This window comes from Pseudorasbora parva, chromosome 19 (genome assembly GCF_024679245.1).
Source record: "Pseudorasbora parva isolate DD20220531a chromosome 19, ASM2467924v1, whole genome shotgun sequence".
Lineage (NCBI taxonomy): Eukaryota > Metazoa > Chordata > Actinopteri > Cypriniformes > Gobionidae > Pseudorasbora > Pseudorasbora parva.
Genome location: NC_090190.1, coordinates 10852147 through 10866404, shown reverse-complemented (window position 1 = coordinate 10866404; position 14258 = coordinate 10852147). Strand labels below are relative to the sequence as shown.

The 14258-nt window shown below is 37.4% G+C and overlaps 1 protein-coding gene across 1 annotated transcript in view; it reads left to right on the top strand.

Moving 5' to 3' along the window:
* The window catches only part of gabbr2 (gamma-aminobutyric acid (GABA) B receptor, 2), a 256879-nt gene that overhangs the window by 78862 nt on the left and 163759 nt on the right, over positions 1-14258 (top strand). The gene's annotated exons all lie outside the window — the stretch shown is intronic.

The window sequence follows — 14258 nt, the reverse complement described above, 5'->3', positions numbered from 1 at the left end:
CTGCGGGCATGATTCTACATGATTGTACTCTTTTAAGCCAATCACTGCGCTGCATTGTGCATGAGAAGACAACATGGAATGAGAGCGCTTCCTGTGCGGAACGATGAGTTTAACAACGCTCACCACGTGGATCATATAGATAAGATACAGATCAGAGTGAGTGAGTGCGTTTCAAGTTTTTAATGGACATATTTCATATACTCTAGTGTTCTAAACTTGGGCCAACACAGTGTATGCACACATATTTAATCACGTCTTCTTTAAATCAAATATATGTGCAAACAAGGACACTGATACAGCTGTACATCTGATCATGACTGCGATGACACGATGGATTGTTCTGTTACACAGAAGAGAATGATTTAGACTGACAATTCAAAGATGAATGGGCAAAAAACTACGCCTTTATTCTTTTTGTGTTAAACTGACATGTGATTTGTTCAGAGACTGTAGTGCTCTTAAATGTACTGAAAATATCATAAGACCTTTTAAATGTTTTTCCGTGTTGTTATTAATAATGATAATAATAACAACAACTACTACTTTTTAATGATAATTCATAGTTTAAAATTTATGTTGTGGGTCTGGAACAGGGATAAGAAACAACAAAAAAATATAAAAATATATACATAAAATACATGCAAAAGTAGCTAAATGAAATAATAATGGCTGGGGAAAACTGCCCGGGGTTGAAGAAACATAGATGTTGTACGTGCCACTCTTCATTATTTAATGAATGGAGGATTTGGCACGCAGCTAAAGATCTTTGCCAACCAGTCTTGGAAGTGTTTTGCTCCAAAAGTGGACCGCCTTTGTCGATCAATTAGTTGTTAGTAGTGAATATTTCATTATCCGCAAGTTATATGCCCATTATAGATCATGTGTGCCAGAAAGGGTTTTTATCGCACCATAAACCTTTCAAAGCATAATGTGTTGGATCCCGCTTCCCTGTTTTTAAGAAATAATGGCTTCTCTTATAATTTAGAGCAACTACCATCACAGATGTCGATTTCTCTGTTGGACTAAAACTAAATGCAGGCCTGAAATACGGCCTCTGCTGTGTGTGAGAGAAAAAAAATGTTTGCCATCTCTGTGTTCACTCAGTGTGGACATGCTATAAAGACAACAGCTTTGTCATTTCTTAATCACAAGAAGCCTTGATGCAACATTGATCAATATCCAACGAGAGGCTGTATGTGATCAAATGTAGCGCAGCAAGAATTATGAACAACCAGGCAATTTATATGTGACCAGTGCTGGCAAAATGAGTCCACCAAATGAACACCAAATATCTATAGAAAAACAAACAAAAAACAAAACATATATATATATTAACTTTTTTTTCATGATACCATTGTTTGATTTAACATTAATGAAACAGACAGTCTATATATTAGGACCTACTGTACTGCATGCATCTAAAATAATGTAACACATATATATATATATTTTTCCCAACAGTTAACCAAATGTTTAAGATAAGACATAGCAGATAATATTTGGGTGAATACTTGCCAAGACAGATATTTTGAAATACTGTAATTCTGTGTATAAGTGTATATCGGGATCACGTGTTTTCTTAGGCGTCTTTCGGATCTGTCAGTCAGCGCGAGTGAGATTGTTTTCATGGACAAAGGAAAGGTACTCTTCTCCAAAAACGTACAATTGTACCTTTTGTACAATACTATTTGCAGCATTGGGTTCAGTGATGACGGCTTAAACAACACATTTTTGTGGAAACCTCAAAATCGACCAAAAGCAACATTTTTCACTTGTTTTGCCTGTAGCTTGAAATTATCAGTGTGCATTCTGACTAATTTTGCCAGCACGGATCACGTATTGTGAAACACTGTACAGCATCAGTTGTTCTGTTCTCACAAGAGATGGTTCCTATCTTCTCTCTCTTCCTTTCTTTTGCACCATCACTGTTTTATTCTTTTGGAAAAGTAAAGCTAGTTGTGCTGTAATTCCTCTGAGTGCCATAGTAAACTCCTAAATAAAACATGTGCTGGTGCTGTGTGCTGTTCAGCTAACGTCAAACCCTTTCTTGTTCACTATCCATTTTTCATGGGCTCCAAGTTGAATAATAAAAAAAAAAAATCACAGGTTGGGCTGTTTGCAGGGGTGCTGGGAGCCATTTGATGAGCATGACCTAAATGAAGGACTGAGCAACCAAATCTACACCTAAAACGGTCACGTGTTACTAATCAACATGGGTCAAGTTTCAACCTTATTTTTTATTGCACAAGTGGATAAGTTGTGCTTGATGAACCTTATCAAGCATGGAATAACAGCCAGTTATGAATATTAAAAGAGAGTAAAGCGTGCCAGCTCTTGGCTCCTCAAACTGAAATGATGTCACGTTCTCTTTGTTATGGACTTTTACAGTTGGTCGACAGGTTCGTCGCCAAAAAAAAGTGCTTGGTTTAAAAAGTGACTTCTGTGTGAGCTGTGCTTCATACATCACTACACAGCTTTTTTGCCTGGTACATTTAACAAAAAGGTGGCCACAGCTTTAGTCTAAGCATGATTTTACAGCTTCTCTCAGGCTGTTTGATTCAGACCCCAGCGACAGAAGAGATGTGAAAAAGGCCAATTAGTGTGTGCTTTTACACTACGCACATCTCCCGCTCACAAACACAACGATTTTCCTCAGAGCCACTGTACTGTTCTCACGAACGCTTTTGCTTTTTTGCTACGGTATTTGTTTTATTTTAGCATGTTAAATGAATCATTTTAATGGCTTAAAGTCTATTGTTAACATAGCTTGCTTTTATATAACTAATTTTTTCGCACACTAGCAAAAACAGCACTGTATACATGTTTTTGTGGAACAGGCCAATGGAAGGTTCAGAATGTATTTTTGTCTCAGATCTGAGTCGGAAGTGTTGTAGACTAGCGTGTTCCAGGCACGTTGCTTGACGTCAACGGGTCGCAATGTCCTTGTATTGGCCGTACGGGCTCTTCTCCCAGAAGGTTGCGCGCGCAAACGACCAGAGCGAGAGAGCAAACGCCTCTATTTCTTATATAAATATAATAAAACTAAAGACTTTTGCAATACTACTCTATAGGTACTCAAGATTGACATGAGATTGACTGAAACTGAGTGTTTCACCCCCCTTTTAAGAAATACCATATACAGTCAGACACCTTTAACATTCTCACATTATCAGTTAATTCGCTATAGTTTCGAAAATGGTAATAAAATATTATAAGATGTTTTATCATAATAATGTCAGATAACTGTGATAGAAAGGTATGTAATGGATTACAATCAACCAATCAGATGTCAGCTGTTAAATTTAAGTACACAATTAGATAATACCAATTTAGGTCAACAAATGACCAAGCAGTGCTTTATTTAGTTCAGTCTGTGGTATAAAAGTTTGCATTAGCATTTAAAGAAAAAAAAAAATTCACTGGTCAGGTCAAAGTGTCTGAATAATGTTGGTCCCAAATTTGTAAATTTTACTGTATGAAGAATTTTTGGGTATGATATGTTACAGTTTATTTTGCTATTCTCATTCACATAAATGAACTATGGACAATTACCAGGGCAATGAAAATCAAGCCTTAAGTCTGAGTCCAAGACCATATTTTGGTTCCTGTCATGAGCTCGGACTTGACCCTCTTCTGGATAGGGTTGCACCACCTTTCTTTCTTAAATTGGAACGTAACGTCCACACTAGAGGCTTAGTAACTACTAGCTAGGTTGTAACTAACTCTGTACTTTACTCGGCTGGACCATTTGTTCTTAAGACTAGTAGGTCGCAAGCTCTCCACAAAGTAATGTGTAGGCGCATAATGTGACGTTTACGTGACGTTTATTCCTTCAAAAACGTGCGCAGAAGTTGTGTTGAAATGCTGTGAATTTCAGTTCAGAATTCTAACTTTTGCCTCACATAACTAACAGTAAAAATTATTTCCATTAAATACGATACTACTTAATCATGAGTGTTTTTTTTTATATGTAGTCTAATTAACATTATTTATGTGCTCGGTGCACCTGGCCACTGGTTTCACTTAGACTAGAATGAGCTGGTCTTGACTACAATACTGCCCATTGAATTACTAAATGATGTAATTATCTAAGTAACATGGGTTGCTAACGCCTTCATTTGAAGGTTTCACTGTGGCAGTGGTACGAAGTATCAGAATAGACAGGAACGAGAACGTGCTTGTGGACTGTACATATGTGAGTTGCACTGTATCTGCAGGCGCTCTCGCTGTGAGTTTGCGCTCAGTCTGAGAGCAGTGTGTCCAGTTTACACTCATTAGCCACATTAGCAGCCTCCCCGCTGTGCCGCCCTGCTCTCTGTTCTCAAAACGACAGCATTTACCCTAAACTACGACATTGCAATCACACAAATGAGTATTATATACATGACTGGTTATTGTGATGATTACATGGCCGCCTGTGCTCTGTGAAACAACAGAAGGATGTACCACATGAGCGGCATTCGGTGTCAAATCAAAAGGCATTTCGTATGAAGGCAATGGTTTTCAAGCCTTTTTCTTGAGGCCACTGATGATTGTCTGACTGTGTTTAGATAATGTATTATTTAAATGTAAGTGCAGTAGACATGGATGAAAGATCCGGCCTCATACTTTTTTCAGCCTTGTTCTAGTATTGAATTTTTTTTTTTTTCTGGCTTTGAGATTTTTTTTTATTTAGGTCACATTTTCTGCACCACTTTGAAGAGCTCGGGTATGAATTATTTACTGGTGGAAAAAGGGCTTTGAACAAGGAAATACCACGATGAAGGGATCCTGTGATTATTGCCTTTCCAAAATAAATGTGCTTTAATTACACAAAATGGAATGTGTTTACTGTCATGTGATCTGTTATCCCTTTCTGGGCACAGTGCTTGTAGGCACGTCAGTTACAGTCTTTCATGTGCGCATTTATTTGAGAACCTATATTGCATTTTTTGTATTATTTATTTAAAGGGCATTTATTTAAAAAAAATGTATTGGATGAAAAAAATCTGGGGGGACTACATACATAATAAATAATTTAAAAAAAATGATATTTAAGTGAGATTTTTTTTAGAAATTCTGAAATTCGTCGTTTCCTACGTTGGGATGGTTTAGGTTTATTGGTAGGTTCAGTATTAGGGAACAGAATATACAGTTTGTACAGTATAACAATCATTATGTCTATGGAATGTCCCCAAAAATATGTATCTTTGTAATCTATATATATGTATTTTCTCTTTCTAAATCATGCAGAGGATATATTCAAATGACTAAGCTGGTGATGTAACATTGTAGACAGCACAAGGAGGAACATGTACAAGTCACAGCTCACTGTTTCCATGCTGTGAATCAAAGAGAGAGAGAGACAAACAGAAAAACAGTTGCTTTTGTTTTAAAGCAACTACATTAAGACTCCATCTCCAGTGCACCAGCAAGATACAATTAATTTCAAACTGCTGCGCAAAATTAGAGGCTCTGTAAGTATCCTCTGAGCGTACGTTCAGTGCTTTATTAGTGCCTATTCTTAAAAAAGAAACAGAGAATTGTTTTCATTACAAATCAATCACTTAAGCTCGGTTCCAAAACCTATTGAGCTGCCTAGTCATCATAGACAGCATCCTAACAGTCACAGAACCATTATGTGAGCGATTTGGAACACTCTACATTAGTTTTGTGCGAAAGACTTCATTCTCTGTTGATTATAGAAGAATTTGATGTTAGCATGTTGCTAAGCTAACAGTACAGGACATGCATATAACTATTTGTCAATATGTTACAAATTATTATTGCACTGAATCATTTTTTGAATACTTTTTGGTTCTGAATGAGATGTCAAATAAATCGAATCAAATATTCTCACCTCATCTGCTATCATTGAATTATTTTTTGAGTGAGCACGTCACAATGCATTCCAGGACTGCCTTCTCCGCTAATTATACATGGGATGCAGCCTTAAAATTTGACTAAAATGTATGATCCATATTTATACTTTAATGCCTCAGTCACCTAGCCTGGTTTTACCAGACTCTTGTACATTTCATTTGTATAGAGTCTGGCCACTCTCTATTGACAAGCGTTTACTTTCGCGAAGGAGGGGACTCTGTTGAAGTTTAAAATTATTGGATCTTCCCTTTATTGGAGCCACTCTGGATCTGCCATAACCGTTTGGTCGTGACGTATGTCATGCGCCCTTCGCCTGTTTCACACATTTCAAAATAAATGTGCACATCACCTCAGTGATAAAACCTAAAACTTGTGCATTCAGATTGTGATTTATTCACGCCACGGTGGAGGGGAGATCTTTGTGATCTAGAACGCACCGCTCATGTGGCCCGTAACATGATTGTATGCGGTAAATAAAATGCCATATGCTTGGTATGATAATAAATGCTATAAATAACGGACCAATTCAAATTTTTAAGTGCTTTTATTTTAATTAGTTTGAGCGGTGATGAAATATATTGCTTTTGTAAATACTTGCCAGCATTTTAAAGAAATATAAGTAAAAAATAGGAAAATGTTTTAAAAATGGAATTAAAGTGCCTACCGAAATGTTTAATTATTGGGTATTATAGGGTTATGGATGGGAGTAGGGAGGTTTTTTTTGTTCCATTAGGTGGCATCCATTTAAAATATTTAATAAATATAATCATTTACACTCTGTTATTACTACATCCTGTTTATGTACAACAATACTGAGGTGCAGAGTGCAACAACCTGTCAATCACATGAGATCAACCAATAGCAAACCCTTAACCATCCAATCAATTCCCGCCCTATATTTGTTCTTTTTTAAGAAGTCGTTTTACTCAGATATGTCGCAATAGAAAAGAAAAGACAATTGCAATTTCCATTTCATCACCTTTTCTGTTCAAAATGAAGCAAACAATGTTGCACAAGAGTCAATTTTATCTTGCCATCATGCACTGGAAGACAACTGTTTTTTCGTACATTAGTGTGCTGCTCCAGACAGCAGAGATGGTTTTGCAACAATTATACGCCGCGTTGTCTTGCAGCAAACATATCCATTTTCACACCCTGTGGCTACTGGGCTACTGTGTCAGTAGATCTTTGAGCCTGAGCCTGTTACAGTGCGGGACTTGTTTGTGAAAAGGGCCCCAGATGGGTTTGGGCATATGACAATGTGTTGACTCATGTCTGCTGGGGAAACAGCGACCTGTGGTCATTGGATTGCATTGGCCTCATTCACGCTGCGGGTACTGGTGTCATCATTCACCGCTGAATGCCAGCTCCGCACAGTGCCAGGGCCACCATCTGATGCAAGATTGGAGTTTGAAGGTCAAAAGCTTCACCAAATTTAGTTTCACATCCTACAGTGAGTTTGAGGATGTTCCTAAACCTGAGCATTTTAAGCATTGATTTTGACAGAAAATAATCTTGCAGTATGAACATTTGAAATGAATAAAGGCACATGTGACTTTAGAGGTGTTGAAAGACAGCGGTGTAATGTGATCTTATTAGTGTTCATGGATATGTACAGTATTTTAACTAAATTTAAATACTGTGAAATACAAAATCAGCACATGCACTGCTTTTATTTACAGTTTTGTCTGCATGCAGAAGTGTTTCTACCATCAGTTCAATTAAATAGAATCATTATTTATTTATTTAATGCCTAATGTTGTTAAAGGGGGGGTGAAACACTCAGTTTCAGTCAATCTCATGTCAATCTTGAGTACCTATAGAGTAGTATTGCATCCTTCATATCTCCGAAAAGTCTTTAGTTTTATTATATTTATAAAAGAAATATAGGCTGTACCGAGTCTTTCCGGAAAAAACCGAGCGCCTGGAGGCGTATCGTGTGGGCGGAGCTAAAGAATGACAAGCGCGCAAAGCGGTGACGTCCTCAAGCGTGGAGAAACCCATCTATCTCAGCTAATACAGATAATGATCCACAATCAAATCTGAGGGAGAAATAAATTGAACAGGAGAAACGGCAACAGCAGGACGTCCGTCTCTGTGGTATGTAAGTTACTGTATTTAATGGCCTCTCCACATTTCTGTGTGTTTACTCGCAGTGTATGAGGACATGATTCGGTTTATGGACTATTGTATGCGACTAGACCTTAGAAGTAGCAAGCAAAACGGTTTTGCACGTCAGAATACTGTAACGTTATACAGAGAACAACAATGGAGTAACCGTTAGCGCATTTGAATGACGAAGCCCGCGATCGTGTCGTTTACTGATGTTTACTCATGCGACGGTAGCCAATAGCAGAGACATTTGAAGCAGTTTAAGTTAACTCACCGTCGAAGCTTTATCGCTGGGACCGCTCCGTCAGAAACACACTTCTTTGGTATGATTTGGTAAAGTCCTGTGACAGCAGTGGCGTGTAAATCCATTTTGAGACGCAACTGAAACGATGTTGTCAAGCTTCCCGTCATTTCTGCGTTCAAATCGGTTCAAATGCAGCGCTGCCTTCCCGGAATGCTGTGCTGAAGCGTTGAAGTCGCTCAACGTCACCCATAGGAATAAAGTGGAGCGTGGCGCCGTTCACGGACGACTGGATCTGCAGCTGAGAGACTGTTTACAGCGTGCTCTAGTCACGCGCGCGCGCACCCTACCGGGAGAAGAGCCCGTACGGCCCATACAAGGACCTTCCGCTCTTATTAACGTCAAATAGACCCATACTCGAAAAAAACTCGCCGAAACTTGTGAGAAACCGGAAGGAGTATTTTTGACACAGAAATACTCCATCAAACGTCCAACATTAGTTTTTGAAACTTTGTCTATGTTTAGGATGGGAATCCAAGTCTTTAACAGTGTAAAAAGCTCAGTATGCATGAAACAGCATTTCACCCCCCCCTTTAATTTATTAAATTCTGGCATTCAGTATTCATTCAGTATTCAGTAACAATGTTTGCTTCATTCTGAATTGTTTCACTTGTAGATCTTAGTTATATTGGAGTTTATATACCTTATAATTATTAAATTGACTGTTTAACAGTAAAAACAGTAATATAGTTATATTTAAATTTTCTATCTTAATATATTTTAAAACATCATTTATTTTTGTGATGCAAAGCTAAATTTGCAGCATCATTACTCTTCAGTGTCACATGATCCTTCTGTAAACCATTCTAATGATCATTCTAATCTCATTGCTCAAAAACATTCTAATCGATGTTGAAAACAATATTTTTTATGGAGATAATTTTTCTTTTTAAGATTCTTTGATGAATAGAAAGTTCAAAAGAACAGCATTTATTTGAAATAGAATTTTATGTAACATTGAAAGTCTTTACTATCGCTTTTTAATCCGTTTAATGCATCCTTACTGAATAAATAAAAAAATTCCTGTTTATCTTTCTGACCCAAAACTTTTGAACAGTATAGATATAGTATAGATTCTTCAGCCTATTCTATTGACTAAGACAAAAATATTTTGGTTAATGTATTCTCTGCCTGATTAAAAATCGTTGTGTAAATTACAAATACCTGATTCTTAAAACAATTACTTTTCTTTTGTTTTTCAACAAAGGTCTTTGGTTACAAATCTAACAGTGCCAACTGGTTAAAAATAGCCCTTTTGATGACCTAAAACCACAATGTGGTATATTTTTCCATCAGACATTAGGGGCTTTTGCACCGGGTAGTTCTAAGAACTTAGTTATAGGAACTAGTCACCAGGGTGGTTCCCCGAGGACTAAAAGTTCCCCTTGGCCATTTTTCTGGTTGCATTCACACCACCAGTAGGATCTCTGAAGTGAAGTAAACTGCATTTGTTGTGGTGACTTTTATTTTGACAGCGCTGAGAACGCCAGAGCCTGAGCACACAGCTCTCACATTCTCTATCTTCATTCATTTACGATCTGTTGAACAGTACTGTCTAATATGTTATCAGACAGAACTGTTATACAAAGAAACTATATGGACAGTATATGGAAAAAGTATTCGCGGTTGCCGTGTGGTTGATGTCTAATGTCACTAGCTGGGCAGAAGTACGTAATCATGTTTTACTTGGTCCCCTCAAAGTTGGGTTGTATTTTCTCTTTAGCATAAAGGTTGAGAGGTCCATCTGACTGTTTTCTATGTTCATAGAGTTTGTTTCTGGATTAAATATATAGGCTATAATCTCTGTGTGTAGATGGTTTTTTAAGATATGGTGGGTGCTGGAGTTTCGCACTGTTTTTTCACTGGTTCCTATTGTGCTGGGTTAAACCCTATAAGTTCTCCCAAAATAAATTCCTAGAACAGAAATTGTTCCTAGTTCCTGCTGTGCAAACACGCCAAAATCCAGGTACCTCTAACAATAGTTCTAGAAAAGGTTCCTCCAGTGCGAACGCTCTTATTTAAGAAGGGGACAGGATCTTGCATGACACTGCCAATTCCAGCCAGTTTTTAGAAAGAGCACAGATGATAGTAACACTTTATTTCAGTTTCAACTTACACTCATTAGAGTATAAGTAGACAGTAGACTGAGAGAAGACTGTTAGGGTTCAGGTTAGTAGAATAAGTTGTATTTGCAAATGTACTTATAATCAGAAGAATCTGTTGGGGGTGTATCAAAATAAAGTGTTAGCAGACATTTACCAGACAGTCTACTAATATTCTAAGTTAGTAGACAAAGTTACTTACAGTTCTAATATCTGAAGTGAAGCATCAAAATAAAGTGTAACCCAGATGATTCATAAACGTTTCTATGTCTCTGATGTTGTACTGCAGATGGGTTTATGCTTTAAAAACTGTCAATACTTTTATACTGTACGTACATATATAGAATAATTCCAAATGCTAAAAAGCTAGAAAGTGCACACCCAGAGAACTGCCAAGGCAGATTTTGTATGCTAAATATACATAGATCTATCCTCAGATGCAGAGCGACACAGCAGTGATGACCACAGTATACTGGCAATTACTAATGACTTTCAGCCCACACACTCAACAGACTAATTCTAGATCATTCTTTTCCTTCCATGACTACCCATTAGACTCACTGTAGAGAGGAGATTGAAGGAATGGACTCTTGGGAAAACAGGCAAGGCAAATGGCTTGATTGCAATCAAAAAAAAAAAAAAACCTCTTTCAACTCTCATGCAAAAAACATCTCGGAGAACTTGAGGAAAACAAGTTGAGATTTAGTGAAGGGATGGACTTCAAAGTGCAGATCCATTACAATCCATTAAAAAAGTGCTTTTGCTGGATCGAAACCGAGGATCAATAAAAGCCAGTTAAATGTCTGACACAGCTGACTAATATCTGTAACATAACCTCCTATTCAGAGGAAGAGTGAGAGTGAGAGTAAGAAAAGGCAAAATTGTATTATAATGGAAGAGTCCACTCCACACCCTGAACACACACACCACCCACCTCTCAGCCTTCATGCTGTGTCTGAATGTAAAACACACACGTTCACAATTGATTTTGACGGCATAGCATCCGAGGCTAATACCTGCATGCTTTTTCTCTTAAAAACACTATTTTTTCTTAATTTCATTGCCATTCTTTTGTTTTTCTGGTTGTGCAAGATTTATTCTGCTTCTTAATGTGGTTCAACGCCATAAACAATGAATGAAGTTCTCAGCTATGCAAACTACTGCATTTGTACTTTAATATTCTGTGCATGTATTGCATTGATGCTTTATGGTCCAGGAAAGTTTCAAATAAACAGTGTTCAGTGAACAGTACATGGAGAAAGAGAAACATTACACAATATCTCATTTTTGACAAAAAGATGCAATGTCATTACATATTGTCGTGTGTAGTTTACGGCTGTCTTAATGGTCCATTTAGACTATGTTTGGAGACTATTTAATGGACAATTTAGCCCACCTCTGTTGTGTCATTCAGGCTAATGATATATACGTTTATATCTCTATATAGACACCATGTGGAAATGTTATCATTCTTAACTGTCACAGGCAAATGTTTTTCCTGGAATGACACATTTACCACAGTGAATATGTAATCTTATTTGAGAGGGCAGAACACTCGTGCCCATCTTGACTCTGTGAAGTGCATCTGGGCTGGGTTATAGTCGGAATAAAGTAGATTTATTGAGTTGTCATGAATTTACGTAAGCAGTTTTTGCTGTATTTATTTTGCCTGTAAGTTCCTTCATTAAGCATCACATTATATGCATATGATTACACATGCTATCACTTGTTTCTGCTTCTTTTTCCTGTTTTGATCCGGATACTGTTTCAGAAGATGTGTAAAAGCGCCCCCTACCATATGAAAATTAAAACACGGAAAGCTGGAAAATTCCATCAATTGCGGGGAAAGAGTTAATGAGAAAATGTGACCGTACCAGAAGGCATGTGACTCTCCCAATCATCTGCCGCTTATTTACACTTAAGTCTCGAGAAAACAAAAAAGCACTATGCCAAGAAAACACCAACTGTCAAAAAGAATTTGGATGAATTGCTGGAGCAGAGCTTAATGCTGTTGAAGGTATCACTATTCCACTGCTGTCCCACAGGAAAAGTGCTCAGGAAAGCAGTGTGACTAGAGAGAACACACAAGTGTCTCATATTTCAGTGCCTAAAATTAGGTTTTGACGGTTTTAGATCAAATGTGCCAGTTCTAGTACACCAACAGCATGATTACACAGCTGTGTCAGTCCATGCGGTTTGAGCAGCCGTGATTGTGTTCACAGCAGCTGTCACTCTTGTAGTGTTGACATAGTTGATGAAGATGAGATCTGATGGGTAGAGTCAGAAGAGGCGACCCTCTTGTGGTCAACATGAAATCAAAATGGACTCTGTTTACCTCATTACATGCTCGTGATTTTATTGTGAACATCTTTATAATTGAGCATAAAAAAATCGCTCGGAAACAATATCCTGTTTCACTCTGAAATCATATTACGGAAGTAAAATGGGTTGCAAACACCATGTTGATTTATGTAAATTGAGTCATGAACTGCATTGTTTCGTTGTTTTATAATGTTTCCTGTGGTGCACTTATAATGTTAGTATGATTTACATTAATAATTTAGAAATAATAGACATTATTCCCACCCTGATTTTAGCCCTCTGATTTGAAATGTCTGTTTGAAGGGGTGTATCTGCTGTGAGACTTCAGTGTAAATGCCCACTGCTGTGATTGGCTAACATCTTTGCATATGAAATGAGTATTACATGTGGAACACTCTTAAAGGGATAATCCACCGCTTTTTCATATTAAACTGTTATTCCCTTAAAGGGTTATTTCACCCAAAATGAAATTCAAGTCATTAATGACTCGCCCTAATGTCGTTCCACACCCGTAAGACCTCCGTTCATCTTCAGAACACAGTTTAAGATATTTTATATTTAGTTCGAGAGCGTATGCAAGTGTATGCACACTTTATTGTCCATGTCCAGAAAGGGAAAAAAAGCATCATCAAAGTAGTCCATATGTGACATCAGTTAGTTACTTAGAATCTCTTGAAGCATCAAAAATACATTTTGGTCCTAAAAAAAAAAAAAAACTATGACTTTATTCAGCATTGTCTTCTCTTCCTTGTTTGTGTTCAATCCTCAAATAAAGATTCAAACGGTCATGAATCAATGTATCGATTCATGATTCGGATTGCGTGTCAAACTGCTAAAATCACGTGACTACTTTGATGATGCTTTTATTCCCTTTCTGGACATGGACACTAAAGTGTGCATACACTTGGATACGCTCTCAGACTAAATATAAAATATCTTAAACTGTGTTCTGAAGATGAACGGAGGTCTTACGGGTGTGGAACGACATTAGGGTGAATCATTAATGACATCAATTTAATTTTTGGGTGAACTAACCCTTTAACTAAAACGATTGATACATACCTCGCTCACTAGGAGAATAACATTTTAATATGAAAAAGCGGTGGAGTATCCCTTTAAAATCTTTTAGCACATTTTTACAATTAGAACTCTCAAGATTATCTAATCATGAAATGTTATAGCATTATTTTTAGATCTTGGCATGAAAGGTTGCAGTGTTGAGCATTCTAGCTGATCACAGACATGTTCAGCGCTTGAATGCGGGGATCTCGTCATTGCAGCTCGATTTCCAATGCTTAACTGAGACATTTACTGTATTAAAAATAAATAAGCACATTCCTATCATTAGGATCCTTTGGAAAGTCATTTTATTTTCAGTTCAGAGATCCAGTATCGCTCTTCACTCCTCGTCATCTCACTAACACGCCAGTGGGCGGGGCCAAAGTTGCAATTATGAAGTAGGCGTTGATCTTCTGCAGACGCAGTCTTTGCTCTTTCCACAACGAGTCGCTCTCTGGGTTTGGTTTCAATAAAAGCGTCTCAATTCATGAAGTCTTTAA